The 14,937-nt window shown below is 51.3% G+C and overlaps 1 protein-coding gene across 1 annotated transcript in view; it reads right to left on the bottom strand.

Annotated features, from left to right (window-relative positions):
• The window catches only part of LOC149470528 (uncharacterized), a 235,815-nt gene extending 228,392 nt beyond the window's left edge, over positions 1-7,423 (bottom strand). The window contains exon 1 of the mRNA XM_089662539.1: positions 7,163-7,423. The gene's annotated coding sequence lies outside the window, so the exon portion shown is untranslated. The remainder of the gene's footprint in view (positions 1-7,162) is intronic.
• Between the last annotated feature and the right edge of the window lie 7,514 nt (positions 7,424-14,937).

Below are 14,937 nucleotides of genomic sequence, written 5' to 3'. Positions count from 1 at the left end.
ATCCCACAGTTTGTCAAATTTTCCAGGGCAACCCCCTATGCTGGAAAATAATGCTGGGTGATGTTCATATGGTGAAGCCATTCCTGGGAACTGGGTGGGGTTGGAGATTCCCAGTCTAGCAAGATAAGTTTCCATGCCTGACACAAAGCCCTAGATATGGCCACCTTAGTATACGTCTGTGTAATCACACCTTCTAAGGTACCTAGAACACATTGCTCAGCCCCTTGACACCGAGCATACGCAAATACAGTATACGGCCCCACTGGACTGGATTTTTTTTCCCTGGGGCTGCATATTTGCATATCTGTCTTTGTGGTGGGAGCACGCTGTATGGCCAGCTCCCAGCACAGAGGCGGGGGTCTCACTGAGAGCTCTGGGTCCCATACTAATGATCAAAACTCAGAACTCCCAACTCTGGGTCACCTGATCGCTGTGAGCCTCTGATTGGCTATCACAGTGAGGAGTCACTGTGAAGCTCGCCCCACGTGTTTTCTTACATTTTTTTTTCTCTGAGAGGAGAGAGAGAGACAAACAACAGTGTGTAAAAAATCAATTAATAATAATAATAATAACAGTAATTTAAAATAAAAAAAAATAAAAAATACGTAGATGAAGGTTTGATCTAGGACAGTGCCAGGGTTAGTGTTTGGGTCAAGGTCAGGGTCAAAGGTTAAGGTCAGAGTCAGTATTTTGGGGGGGTTATTTATTTATGTAAATTAGTATCAGTGTCAGTTAGTGTCGGTGTGTTTTAGTAGGTAAAAAAAAAAATGTAAAGAAAACTGCGCAGTACTGTTCCTGGGCTGTACTCCGGGTACAAACAGCAACTAACATACACATACGAGGTATTGCTGCCATCGTCGGGGGCAGGAGAATTGTTGGGGGTTGTCCTTTGGTGGTAGGTTATGGCAGCAGCAAGAAATATACAGCTAACTTTAGAAAAAATGATTTTCACTATTTTGGGCCTGTTTTCCTTTGATCACATAAAAATAAAATCAGGAGACGTCCATTACCATTTACCAACTGGATGCACAAAGTAGTTGTGATGACGGTTTCACTAACGCATGTCAAAGCTGCAAAATTGTGCTTAGGCATTAACATTTGTTGTACCTTCAGGCGTGAAGGGGTTTGGGTTCAGTTTGATGTCATTGAAAAAAGCTTGATTAATGGTGCCGACAATCGTGTCCCAATATCTATGAAGATTATGCGTTTAGAGTGGTTCTGAGGGCCAGTTGACACCAGAATGTGATGTGGGAAATCTGAGGTCCATGTTTGTGTCCCCCACCTGGTGTCAGTGCAATGCTAACGACACCCCAAACGCAGGCCACAATCACAGGGCATTTTCCTGCACTGGATGGCATGGCACAGAAGTACACAAGTTCCATGCGGTCCGGTTGCTGTGTGTTTTGTGAAGTAGTCCAAGCACAACTTTAGCTGTGGTCTGGTGCCATTTCAGCCAATTCAAATGAATGGTGTGAAATCATACTGCACCCAGATAGCATGTGAATCGCACTGGAACGCACAGAGCATTGCATGCGCAGCACGTTCCTGTGCAATGTATCCACTTGAAGATTAGGCCTTTTCTGACCATTTTTATTTACATTTCAAAATCAGTTTTTTTGCTAGAAAATCAGTTAGAGCCCCAAACGTTATAGACTTTTTATAGCGGAGGTCCTAGAGAATAAAATGAAGGGTGCTGTAATTTTTTACACGCAGTATTTGCGCAGCTGTTTTTGTAGTGCAAATATTGGGGAAAAATACATTTTTAAAAATGTTGATGTAAAAAAAACACAATGTAACACCAAATTGTTTGGTAACATTTTTAAAAATGTATGTTACGGCGAGTGAATAAATACCAAACGTGTCATTCTTTAAAAGTGCGCACGCCTGCAACAGCCACAAATGACGTAAATGTCATTATTATTATTATTATTATTATTATTATACAGTATTTATAAAGCGCCAATAGTTCACTCAGCGCTGTACATTACAAAGGGGGACAGAACATGTGACAGAACAATACCAATACAATGTGATACATGAGGGGATTGAGGGCCCTGCTCTTTCGAGCTTACAATCTAGGAGGGAGGGGATGGTGGCACAGGAGGAGATAGCTGTGGGGGCTGGAGTGGTAGGAAGAGTGGAGGAGGTCGGCAAGTTAGCAGGGGGTGGGGTAGGCTTCCCTGAAGAGATGGGTTTTCAGGGTGCGCCTAAAGGAGAGGAGAGTAGATGATAATCTGATGGGTTGGGGAAGGGAGTTCCAGAGGATGGGTGACACCCTGGAGAAGTCCTGGAGGCGGGCATGGGAGGAGGAGACCAGGGAACTAGAGAGAAGGAGGTCTTGTGAGGAGCGGAGTGTGCGTGTTGGGTGGTACTTGGATATGATGTCAGTGATGTAGTTCGGGGCAGTATGGTGGACAGCTTTGTACGTCAGTGTTAGGATTTTAAATTTGATCCGTTGCGCAATCGGAAGCCAGTGGAGGGATTGGCAGAGGGGGGGTGGCGGAAATGGAGCGGTTGGAAAGGTGAATGAGTCTGGCAGCCGTATTCAGGATGGACTGAAGTGGGGATAGCCAGCGGCGAGGCAGGCCAGTGAGGAGGGAGTTGCAGTAGTCGAGTCGTGATATGATGAGGGAGTGGATGAGCTGTTTAGTGGTTTCTGGGGTTAGGAACGTGCGGATTTTGGCGATGTTGCGGAGGTGAAGTCTCCACGAGTTTGTTAAAGATTGGACTTGGGGCTGGAAGGATAGGTTGGAGTCCAGAATGACACCAAGTACTCTGGCCTGCAGAGCGGGTTTGATATTGGCGTTGTTGGATGTGATGTAGAAGTCAATGGGGGGTGGGGTTCGGGCTGGGGGGAAGACAAGGAGCTCGGTTTTGGAGAGATTCAGTTTAAGGAAGTGGAGCGACATCCAGTCTGATATGTCGCTCAGTAGGTGTGTGATTTGGGCAGAGACCGAGGGGGTGAGGTGGGGGGTTGAGAGATAGATTTGTGTGTCGTCGGCATAGAGGTGGTAGTTGAAGCCCTGAGAGTGTATGAGTTGGCCAAGGGAGGAGGTGTAGATGGAGAAGAGAAGGGGCCCAAGGACAGAGCCTTGAGGGACCCCAACAGAGAGGGGGAGTGAGGGGGAGGTGGTAGCATTATAGGTAACGCTGAAAGAGCGTTGTGACAGGTAAGATGAGAGCCAGGAGAGAGCAGAATCTCTGAGGCTGAGGGAGTGTAGTTTTTTGAGGAGGAGGGGGTGGTCGACTGTGTCGAAGGCCGCAGAGAGGTCAAGGAGTAGGAGCACTGAATAGTGGCCATTAGCTTTGGCGGTTAGCAGGTCGTTGGAGAGTTTGAGTAAGGCAGTTTCGGTGGAGTGTAGGGGGCGGAAGCCAGACTGTAGGGGATCGAGGAGGTTGTTGTCGTTAAGGTGAGAGCTTAGGCGGGTGTAGACGAGGCGCTCGAGAAGTTTAGATGTAAGTGAGAGCAGGGAGATGGGTCTGAGGTTGTTCGGGTCATTGGGGTCCAGGGAGGGCTTTTTAAGTATGGGGGTGATGTGTGCATGCTTCAGTGGGGAGGGGAAAGTGCCGGAGGAGAGGGAGAGATTAAAGATGTGGGTGAGGGAGCGTAGGATGGAGGGGGAGGGAGGTCGTAGGAATTGTGAGGGGATAGGGTCGAGGGGGCAGGTGGTGAGGCGGGCATCAGAGAGGATCTTGGAGACTTCCTCGATGGTAGTAAGGTCAAAGGTGTGGAGTGTTGGGGGAGCTTCAGTATGAGGAATGTAGGGTGGGGTGGGAGTGGAGGTCAGAGCAGTGGTGGGGCTGTGGGAGAGGGGGGATGAGGGGGTAGCTGAGTGAGGGGGAACGGGGTTGGAGGGAGTTTGAGCAGCGACGAAGTCCCTGCGGGTTATGTCGAGGGGGAGGGGGGATGAGGGGGTAGCTGTGTGAGAGGGGACAGGTTGAGAGGGCGTGTGAGTTGCGGCGATGTCCTTGCGAATTGTGTCAATCTTGTTTTTGAAGTGATTGGCAATCTCAAGGGCAGTGAGTGAGGTGCTGGGTGGAGGTGGGGGTGGAGAGAGTAGAGAGTTAAAGGTGGAGAAGAGTCGGCGAGGATTGGAGGAGAGGGCCTTGATGAGGGTCAGGAAGTAGGCTTGTTTGGCTGCGTGGAGGGAGGAGGTGTAGGTGCGGAAGGCAGATTTGTAGCAGGTGAAAGCTTGTTGGGATTTTGTTTTGCGCCATAGTCGCTCCAGGGCACGACTGCGTCGTTTGAGGGTTTTGGTGTGATCAGTCTGCCAGGGCTGGAGCGGTCGGAGTCTGATGTTGCGTGTGGTTAAAGGCGCTAGTGAGTCAAGGGCTGCTGACAGCGCGTTGTTGTAGGCACAGGAGATGCTATAAAAGCCTTTACAGGGCCCCACTTTAGATTTACACAGGAGGTCTAGTACTAGAATTACTGCCCTCGATCTGATGTTCACGGTGTTACCTCACATGTGTGGGACCATCGCTGTTTGAAAGCGTGCGGCATGTCTCGTGCATTCACCTTTTGTGCACAAGCACGGGGGGGAGGGGGGCTGCATATTTCTTTCCATTTATTTTGTTGACATTGTCGCTTTACATTTCATTTGGATGACTTTTATTGGTATCACAGAAAATATAAATATCCCCTGTGATAGCAATAGGCAGTGACAGGTACTCTTTATGGAGAGATCTGGGGTCTATTAGCCTCCAAATCTTTCCTCTGCCCTTAACATCTGATCGCACCAAGATCAGTGTAATCAGATACTTTAGGCCCCTTTCACACGGACGTTCCGATTGGGTCCGGACCCGATCAGAACCTCTATTCTCCTCTATGGAGCGGCAGATGTAAACGGATATTTGTCCCTTTACACTCGCCGACATCCGATCCGATCCACCAAAAAGAGACAGATGAGGATCCATTCCCCTCCTGTCCATTGGATCGGATCACATGGCAGTCTGACCGCCCATAGAGGACAGCGGGCCGTGTCCATGTCCGCTCTGTATAAGTGAAGCAGACGCAGGCTTGTCATCCATTTGTCCAGCAGCGATCAGCAGACAGATCCCCCGCTGAGCAAGAGGATCCGCTGACGAAAAGAAAAGAAAAGAAAACTGGCCCAAAATAGTAAAAAAATATATATTTTTTAGTTAGCTGTGTGTTTCTTGTTACTACCATAACCTACCACCAAAGAACAACCCAAAATAAATTCTCCAGCCCTTGACGATCACGGTGACACCATATATGTGTATGTTATTTGTTGTTTGTACCCGCAGTACCGCCCAGAAACAATGGTGCGCATTTTGCTTTTGTCTTTTTTTTTTTTTTTACCTAAAACACACCGACACTGACACTAACTGACACTAACTGACACTAACTGACACTGATACCAATTGTTTTTTTTAATCCTGAGCTTTGACACTGACCTTTGACACTGACCTTTGACACTGACCTTTGACACTGACCTTTTGACCTTGACCCAAACAATAACCCTGGCACTGAACTAGATCAAACCTTGAAGGTATTTTTTCCTTCTTTTTTCTTTCTTTCTCCCATCATATTACAGACGCCAATAGATGGATTTCAATGTAAACTCCTTTTTCATTTGAATATGTTAATCAGGGAATCCTACAGTGTAAAGGACTTCCATTCCTAACTTATACATACTTAAACCTTTATGTACTAAATGCATGTGAGACCTTATCCTCATACAACCTCGGGGGAGGGGTGCAAGCCAACATACGACTAATTGACACCACATGTCCCTAGAATATACAGACTAAGCCATGTCTATGTAAATACACACATACTGTATATATATATATACACACAGAGGCATACCTCGGTTTAGGAATTTAATTCGTTCTGCTGGACTTTTTGTATAGCAAAAAATTCATAAACCAAAACGCGGTTTCCCATAGGAATGCATTGAAAACCAATTAATCCGTTCCGGAGGTCAGAAAAAGTGAACGCCACTAAAATACTGCAGGAGGTATTTGATGAAGTCATGCGGTATTTTAGTAGTGACAACCATGCGGCAATGTTTCAGCTGTCTGCAGGGTTCCCCACTGATAGCTGAATGTAAAAGAATTGCCGGCAATTAACAAATAATCAAAAAACAGCATGGGGTCCCCCCTCCCATCCATACCAAGCCCTTCAGGTCTGGTATGGATTTTGAGGGGAACTCCCATGCCCAAATTTTTATAAAAAATGGCTTGGGGGTCCCCCCAAATCCATACCAGACCCTTATCCGAGCATGCAGCCCGGCAGGTCAGGAAAGGAGGGAGCAAGCGCCCCCCCCTCCTGAACCATACCAGGTCACATGCCCTCAACATGGGGAGGTGCTTTTGGGCAGGAGGGGCTCCCCACAAAGCACCTGGTCCCCATGTTGATGGGCACAAGGGCCTCTTCTCCCCAACCCTGGCCAGTGGTTTTGGGGGTCTGTGGGCAGGGGGCTTATCAGAATCTGGAAGGCCCCTTTAACAAGGGAGACCCGATATCCCGCCCCCCCATGTGAAGGAGTATGGGGTACATGGTACCGTTACACATTCACAAAAAAACAAAAAGTGTAGTGTGAAAAAAGACAGGACAGGGTCTGTGACAAGTCCTCTATTAAAGGAAAAACTAAAAGAATGTCCCCCGCAGTAGATCCAACACCAATCACGATGTCCGCCATCACCGCCACTGCCGCTGCAGCACTCGCTCGTCCCCCTCCCCTTTCCTGACCTGCCGGGCTGCATGCTAGGATAAGGGTCTGGTATGGATTTTCTGGGGCCTCCACACCATTTTTTTCATTTTGTCATGGGAGTTCTGACACTGGGGGGGGGAAACTGACTTGGTGTCACTGACATCCCCAGTGACACCAATACAGTGATCAGTGCTAAAAAAAAGCACTGACACTGTGCTAATGACACTGGGCAGAAAGGGGTTAACATGAGGGACGATCAAAGGGTTAGCTGTGTGCTGGGAGTGTTTTACTAGGGTGGGGGAGGGGGGTCAAAGGATGCATTGAGGTGCTGGGACAGTAAAGTGAACTCTTGGACAGATTGTCGGTGACAACTGCCTGCTGAGGTCTAATTAACACAAAACTAAAAGAAGGTCGTAGCTCTGTTGAGGGGGTTAGAAGGAAGTTGGTGGGGGGCAGAGAGGAACATTATGGAGATCTGCACTGACCTTGGGACCATTGAGGGACCAGTAATGGTAGCTGTACTGTAGATCTGCTTCATTGCCGGGTTCAGCTCCATTACCACCACCAAGTGATCTTCCATATACCAGCAAAGACAAGGGTGAAGCTCAAAATCTCATTCAGTCATCTTCCATGAGAACATGCCCCCCCTCTGCCTTGTCCCACACCATCCCCCATCCTGTGTCAGTGTGCAGGGGGGCGCAGGAGGATATTCTAGTCTGCTGGTCTATATTAAGTAGGGTGGGAGAGGAGGGGTATTAGGATCCATGTCATGTATGTCAGCTGTCTGCATCATTATTGGCCCCAGACCTGCATTCCGGACAGTTCAGTGTACAGACAGAGGGGGGATTTACTAAATACAACTAGGCTGTTCACTTTACACTTTTCACAGAACTTTCCCCCGGAGCTTAGTGAATGCGGTGAAATCTGACTTTACAAAGAATATCCAATCACATGCAAAGAAAATGTAAAAAATGCAATTTTGCTTCCACATGATTGGCTGATGGAAGTCAGGAGAGCTTCACCTCATTACCCGACCCCTCGTCTACTAAGGTACATTTCTTATCCTTCTGGTATTCAAGGGGTTAAACACAAATGAGGTTTGTATTATTATTTCAGCCAGCGGTCATGTAAAATTGATCCGGGCAGCTATAGAAGCAGCCAATCACTTTACAGTACAGAGAATGTGCCGCCCCTCCCCCCTGCTGGTGCCTGCCGTGTTTCCTCCAGGATGTCCAGGACGGAGGAACATCGGTAAACCACTTCAGCTTACTAAGCAGGAGGAGCTTGGAGAGGATCTGATCCCCCGATCTCATCTGTGATGAATGAACCCCGAAATGACAAACATTCTGTCACTTCCAGGTTCAGAGCCGTCATTCCCGACTGCTGTAGTTGGGTTAGTAGCAGTGGAAGGCAGGGGAGACATTGGGGGTCTAATAGATCCCTGAGGTCTTCATGTAGAGGTCTTGGCTTAGTAGCAGTGGAGGGCAGGGGAGACATTGGGGGTCTAATAGACGCCTGAGGTCTTCATGAAGAGGTCTTAGCTTAGTAGCAGTGGAGGGCAGGGGAGACATTGGGGGTCTAATAGATCCCTGAGGTCTTCATGTAGAGGTCTTGGCTTAGTAGCAGTGGAGGGCAGGGGAGACATTGGGGGTCTAATAGACTCCTGAGGTCTTCATGAGGAGGTCTTGGATTAGTAGCAGTGGAGGGCAGGGAGACACTGGGGGTCTAATAGACCCCCAAGGTCTTCATGAAGAGGTCTTGTCACCTGCTTGATGCTATTGCTAGAGATGAGCGAAGTATTCAAAAATTCGATTCGACTGATTCGGCGAATTCGTGAAAAAAATTTGATTCGAGTCGAATATATTCGCTGCGAATTTAACTTATAAAAGGGTGTTTCTAGGCTTCAGAGAGCCTTTATATTAGTGCAGAACACTGTACCTTTAATTTAAATGCCCTTGGAGTCTGCTGGGGAAGAGAAATAATACTGTCAGTCAGTATGACATGCAGATGAGTGCCGTCGATCTTAGAATCACCGCACACTTCACTCATTTGGGCAGTCACGGGGCCAAAACCAGAGTGTGGAGCCACAGTGTGGCGGTGGAGGCAGCAGCAATGGGAGGCCATACAGCACCCTATGACAAAATGGAACCCACCAGCAGTGTGAGGAGACCTGAAAGTGGCACATGGCAGAGTGTGGCAATGGAGACAGCAGCAATGGGAGGCCGTACAGGGACCCATGACACACTGTGGACCTGGCAGCAGCGTGAGGAGGCGGTACGGGGGCCCATGGCAGATTAGGGGCCTGGCAGCAGCAATGGGAGGCCCGTAATCTACCAGCACCCTATGACAAAATGGAACCCAGCAGCAGTGTGAGGAGACCTGAAAGTGGCACATGGCAGAGTGTGGCGATGGAGACAGCAGCAATGGGAGGCCGTACAGGGACCCATGACACACTGTGGACCTGGCAGCAGCATGAGGAGGCGGTACAGGGGCCCATGGCAGATTAGGGGCCTGGCAGCAGCAATGGGAGGCCCGTAATCTGCCAGCATCCTATGACAAAATGGAACCCAGCAGCAGTGTGAGGAGACCTGAAAGTGGCACATGGCAGAGTGTGGCGTTGGAGACAGCAGCAATGGGAGGCGGTACAGGGACCCATGACACACTCTGGACCTGGCAGCAGCATGAGGAGGCGTTACAGGGGCCCATGGCAGATTAGGGGCCTGGCAGCAGCAATGGGAGGCCCGTAATTTGCCAGCACCCTATGACAAAATGGAACCCAGCAGCAGTGTGAGGAGACCTGAAAGTGGCACATGGCAGAGTGTGGCGATGGAGACAGCAGCAATGGGAGGCCGTACAGGGACCCATGACACACTGTGGACCTGGCAGCAGCGTGAGGAGGCGGTACGGGGGCCCATGGCAGATTAGGGGCCTGGCAGCAGCAATGGGAGGCCCGTAATCTGCCAGCATCCTATGACAAAATAGAACCCAGCAGCAGTGTGAGGAGACCTGAAAGTGGCACATGGCAGAGTGTGGCGATGGAGACAGCAGCAATGGGAGGCCGTACAGGGACCCATGACACACTGTGGACCTGGCAGCAGTGTGAGGAGGCGGTACGGGGGCCCATGGCAGATTAGGGGCCTGGCAGCAGCAATGGGAGGCCCGTAATCTGCCAGCACCCTATGACAAAATGGAACCCAGCAGCAGTGTGAGGACACCTGAAAGTGGCACATGGCAGAGTGTGGCGATGGAGACAGCAGCAATGGGAGGCCGTACAGGGACCCATGACACACTGTGGACCTGGCAGCAGCATGAGGAGGCGGTACAGGGGCCCATGGCAGATTACGGGCCTGGCAGCAGCAATGGGAGGCCGTACAGGGACCCATGACACACTGTGGACCTGGCAGCAGCGTGAGGAGGCGGTACAGGGGCCCATGGCAGATTACAGGCCTGGCAGCAGCAATGGGAGGCCCGTAATCTGCCAGCACCCTATGACAAAATGGAACCCAGCAGCTGTGTGAGGAGACCTGAAAGTGGCACATGGCAGAGTGTGGCGATGGAGACAGCAGCAATGGGAGGCCGTACAGGGAAACGTGAGACACTGTGGACCTGGCAGCAGCATGAGGAGGCGGTACAGGGACCCATGGCAGATTACGGGCCTGGCAGCAGCAATGGGAGGCCGTACAGGGACCCATGACACACTGTGGACCTGGCAGCAGCGTGAGGAGGCGGTACAGGGGCACATGGCAGAGTGTGGCGATGGAGACAGCAGCAATGGGAGGCCGTACAGGGACCCATGACACACTGTGGACCTGGCAGCAGCGTGCGGAGGCTGTACGGGGGCCCATGGCAGATTAGGGGCCTGGCCGCAGCAATGGGAGGCCCGTAATCTGCCAGCATCCTATGACAAAATGGAACCCAGCAGCAGTGTGAGGACACCTGAAAGTGGCACATGGCAGAGTGTGGCGATGGAGACAGCAGCAATGGGAGGCGGTACAGGGACCCATGACACACTGTGGACCTGGCAGAAGCATGAGGAGGCGGTACGGGGGCCCATGGCAGATTAGGGGCCTGGCAGCAGCAATGGGAGGCCCGTAATCTCCCAGCACCCTATGACAAAATGGAACCCAGCAGCAGTGTGAGGAGACCTGAAAGTGGCACATGGCAGAGTGTGGCAATGGAGACAGCAGCAATGGGAGGCCGTACAGGGACCCATGACACACTGTGGACCTGGCAGCAGCGTGAGGAGGCGGTACGGGGGCCCATAGCAGATTAGGGGCCTGGCCGCAGCAATGGGAGGCCCGTAATCTGCCAGCATCCTATGACAAAATGGAACCCAGCAGCAGTGTGAGGAGACCTGAAAGTGGCACATGGCAGAGTGTGGCGATGGAGACAGCAGCAATGGGAGGCAGTACAGGGACCCATGACACACTGTGGACCTGGCAGCAGCATGAGGAGGCGGTACAGGGGCCCATGGCAGATTAGGGGCCTGGCAGCAGCAATGGGAGGCCCGTAATCTGCCAGCACCCTATGACAAAATGGAACCCAGCAGCAGTGTGAGGAGACCTGAAAGTGGCACATGGCAGAGTGTGGCGATGGAGACAGCAGCAATGGGAGGCCGTACAGGGACCCATGACACACTGTGGACCTGGCAGCAGCATGAGGAGGCGGTACGGGGGCCCATGGCAGATTAGGGGCCTGGCCGCAGCAATGGGAGGCCCGTAATCTGCCAGCATCCTATGACAAAATGGAACCCAGCAGCAGCAGCAGTGTGAGGAGACCTGAAAGTGGCACATGGCAGAGTGTGGCGATGGAGACAGCAGCAATGGGAGGCGGTACAGGGACCCATGACACACTGTGGACCTGGCAGCAGCGTGAGGAGGCGGTACAGGGGCCCATGGCAGATTAAAGGCCTGGCAGCAGCAATGGGAGGCCCGTAATCTGCCAGCACCCTATCACAAAATGGAACCCAGCAGCAGTGTGAGGAGACCTGAAAGTGGCACATGGCAGAGTGTGGCGATGGAGACAGCAGCAATGGGAGGCGGTACAGGGACCCATGACACACTGTGGACCTGGCAGCAGCATGAGGAGGCGGTACAGGGGCCCATGGCAGATTAGGGGCCTGGCAGCAGCAATGGGAGGCCCGTAATCTGCCAGCACCCTATCACAAAATGGAACCCAGCAGCAGTGTGAGGAGACCTGAAAGTGGCACATGGCAGAGTGTGGCGATGGAGACAGCAGCAATGGGAGGCCGTACAGGGACCCATGACACACTCTGGACCTGGCAGCAGCGTGAGGAGGCGGTACAGGGGCCCATGGCAGATTAGGGGCCTGGCCGCAGCAATGGGAGGCCCGTAATCTGCCAGCACCCTATGACAAAATGGAACACAGCAGCAGTGTGAGGAGACCTGAAAGTGGCACATGGCAGAGTGTGGCGATGGAGACAGCAGCAATGGGAGGCCGTACAGGGACCCATGACACACTGTGGACCTGGCAGCAGCGTGAGGAGGCGGTACGGGGGCCCATGGCAGATTAGGGGCCTGGCAGCAGCAATGGGAGGCCCGTAATCTGCCAGCATCCTATGACAAAATGGAACCCAGCAGCAGTGTGAGGAGACCTGAAAGTGGCACATGGCAGAGTGTGGCGATGGAGACAGCAGCAATGGCAGGCGGTACAGGGACCCATGACACACTGTGGACCTGGCAGCAGCGTGAGGAGGCGGTACGGGGGCCCATGGCAGATTACAGGCCTGGCAGCAGCAATGGGAGGCCCGTAATCTGCCAGCACCCTATGACAAAATGGAACCCAGCAGCAGTGTGAGGAGACCTGAAAGTGGCACATGGCAGAGTGTGGCGATGGAGACAGCAGCAATGGGAGGCCGTACAGGGACCCATGACACACTCTGGACCTGGCAGCAGCATGAGGAGGCAGTACAGGGGCCCATGGCAGATTAGGGGCCTGGCAGCAGCAATGGGAGGCCCGTAATCTGCCAGCACCCTATCACAAAATGGAACCCAGCAGCAGTGTGAGGACACCTGAAAGTGGCACATGGCAGAGTGTGGCGATGGAGACAGCAGCAATGGGAGGCCGTACAGGGACCCATGACACACTCTGGACCTGGCAGCAGCATGAGGAGGCGGTACAGGGGCCCATGGCAGATTACGGGCCTGGCAGCAGCAATGGGAGGCCCGTAATCTGGCAGCACCCTATGACAAAATGGAACCCACCAGCAGTGGAGCTGGTGCTCTACTCCGTGGCCGTTTGCCTCCACTGACACTGCTGCGACCCTGCTGCCTCCTGGGCAACCCACCGACTGTTTTGCTCGCTGCCAAGCTGGCACCCTCTTCTCCTGATGATGCGGAAGCAATAGCCTGGTGACGACGAGGCTGCCAAGTGCGATCAGCCTCATCATCATCAATTAGGGTCTCCGCCTCACTACTAGCCCCCTCGGCTGCGTGTGGGTCAGGAGACAGACCTGTCTCTAGACCGGCTACCGAGCCACTCTCCTCGCCAGTACTTCTTCACCTGGCTGCTGAAAAGGCGGATGTCTCCCCCCGTTCCTGACCGCCCTCTGTTAGCTCTTCCTCACTGTACAGTGGAGCTGAGCCCACAGCATGCGATACTTCGCTTGGTGAGGGAACAGCAAAGGACAGGGGCAGGTAGAGGACACGTGATTTCAGTGGGCTTGCTCCCGGGCCATGCCAACTAACGGTTGTGTCTGACGTACACACCGACCGTTGGCTGTAGGTGTCAGAGGTGACCTGGGAAGAGGAAGACGACCGAGCCAACCAATCGATGACGGCAGGGTTGTCGGTGGAGACACGACCGCTGGATGACACCGGGAGCACTGGCCTCTGGCTGCGACTAGTGCTGCCTCGACCCCTTCCTCTGCTGCCACGTCTGCTCGCTCCTAAAACATTGCCTCCTCTGCCACTCCTCTGCGTGTTGTCTGACATACTCTTTAATTCAACGATTCTGTGTCCCTGAGTAACAATTCTGTGTCCCTGAGTAACAATTCTGTGTCCCTGAGTAACAATTCTGTGTCCCTCAGTAACAATTCTGTGTCCCTCAGTAACAATTCTGTGTCTGTCCCTGAGTAACAATTCTGTGTCCCTGAGTAACAATTCTGTGTCCCTCAGTAACAATTCTGTGTCCCTCAGTAAGAATTCTGTGTCCCTCAGTAACAATTATGTGTCTGTCCCTGAGTAACAATTCTGTGTCCCTGAGTAACAATTCTGTGTCCCTCAGTAACAATTATGTGTCCCTCAGTAACAATTCTGTGTCTGTCCCTGAGTAACAATTCTGTGTCTGTCCCTGAGTAACAATTCTGTGTCCCTCAGTAACAATTCTGTGTCCCTCAGTAACAATTCTGTGTCTGTCCCTGAGTAACAATTATGTGTCCCTCAGTAACAATTTTGTGTCCCTCAGTAACAATTATGTGTCCCTGAGTAACAATTCTGTGTCCCTGAGTAACAATTCTGTGTCCCTCAGTAACAATTTTGTGTCCCTCAGTAACAATTCTGTGTCCCTCAGTAACAATTATGTGTCCCTGAGTAACAATTCTGTGTCCCTCAGTAACAATTCTGTGTCTTTCCCTGAGTAACAATTCTGTGTCCCTCAGTAACAATTCTGTGTCTGTCCCTGAGTAACAATTCTGTGTCCCTGAGTAACAATTCTGTCCCTGAGTAACAATTCTGTGTCCCTCAGTAACAATTCTGTGTCCCTCAGTAACAATTCTGTGTCCCTCAGTAACAATTCTGTGTCTGTCCCTCAGTAACAATTCTGTGTCCCTCAGTAACAATTCTGTGTCCCTGAGTAACAATTCTGTGTCTGTCCCTGAGTAACAATTCTGTGTCCCTCAGTAACAATTCTGTGTCCCTCAGTAACAATTCTGTGTCCCTCAGTAACAATTCTGTGTCTGTCCCTGAGTAACAATTATGTGTCCCTGAGTAACAATTCTGTGTCCCTCAGTAACAATTATGTGTCCCTCAGTAACAATTCTGTGTCCCTGAGTAACAATTCTGTGTCTGTCCCTGAGTAACAATTTTGTGTCTGTCCCTGAGTAACAATTCTGTGTCTGTCCCTGAGTAACAATTCTGTGTCCCTCAGTAACAATTCTGTGTCTGTCCCTCAGTAACAATTCTGTGTCTGTCCCTGAGTAACAATTCTGTGTCTGTCCCTGAGTAACAATTCTGTGTCTGTCCCCGAGTAACAATTCTGTATCCCTCAGTAACAATTCTGTGTCTGTCCCTCAGTAACAATT

Source organism: Staurois parvus, unplaced genomic scaffold (genome assembly GCF_062004578.1).
Source record: "Staurois parvus isolate SC_StPar_1 unplaced genomic scaffold, SC_StPar_1.0 ptg000039l, whole genome shotgun sequence".
Lineage (NCBI taxonomy): Eukaryota > Metazoa > Chordata > Amphibia > Anura > Ranidae > Staurois > Staurois parvus.
The sequence above is the reverse complement of the archived record's forward strand: the minus strand, read 5'-3'. Positions and strand labels throughout refer to the sequence as shown.